This window comes from Vicugna pacos, chromosome 3 (genome assembly GCF_048564905.1).
Source record: "Vicugna pacos chromosome 3, VicPac4, whole genome shotgun sequence".
Taxonomy (NCBI): domain Eukaryota; kingdom Metazoa; phylum Chordata; class Mammalia; order Artiodactyla; family Camelidae; genus Vicugna; species Vicugna pacos.
Window position 1 is genome coordinate 120,155,649 of NC_132989.1, and position 939 is coordinate 120,156,587.

Genomic DNA, 939 nt, shown 5'->3' on the forward strand with positions numbered 1-939 from the left:
CGTCCTGGGCCCACTGGTGTCGGGGAGCTGGGCTTCCCTGCTTCCCAGCCCCACAAGCAGCATTCCCTCAGCTTCTGGTCTGTTTGATGGTGTTTCTGTCACATTTTGTCTTTAAAACCAGGGTCTGGAGTCAAAGAGGCCAGCGCTCAGGCCTCATCACAGCTGCCAGCTGGTCGGCCAGCATGCACCCAAGGGCTGAGTGGACAGTCGCAGGGCTGGACGGGTCTGCTGGGGCCAACTGAAAGGTCCCCTCATGTGCGAGAGCTCTCCACGTGGGAAAGGGACCAGGGGCGGGGGTGATAAGATCTCTGCAAACACCTCTTCGTGCAGTACTCACAGCGAGTGAACAGAATGTGGCCGGAACATGGACCTGTCCAGTCTTCCCGCCTGGCCGCTGGCCTCTGGCCCCCCAGGCACGGCCTGAATCTGCTTCTGCAACACCCGGAGCACCACGATGTGCGCGTCCCCCAGCCCTCCCAGCACGCGGGCGCGGCTCACGGAGATGGCAGCTACTCGGAAACCCCGAGGGACTTTCCAGCAGCCACGAACACCCCGTGGAGAGGGCTGAGAGAAGAGGGGAAGGAGCGCCGGCTCCTCCGGGCGACGTACTCACCAGGAGCCAGCGCCAGCATGGGAGCCTTGGTCCACGTGGCCCCCGACGAAGGCGGGAAGTGTCCCCGCGCCACGAACCCAGTTTGGGGCTCAGGTGTTTCTGGCTGTGTCTTTAGGGCAGCGAGTGGGGAGGAGTCACCCGTGAGTGTGGAGTGGAGTGTGCTGCACGCGTGTTAACCCTCCTCCCACCCACGTATCAGCAGACACAGACACGTGTTCCCGCTGCAGCGTGTGCCTGCCCCACCGAGCCGCCTGCTGTCTGTGCTGGTGGCCGGTGCTGGTGCAGGACGGCCCGGTTCTGTTTGGAAACTCACTTTAAACAAGGTA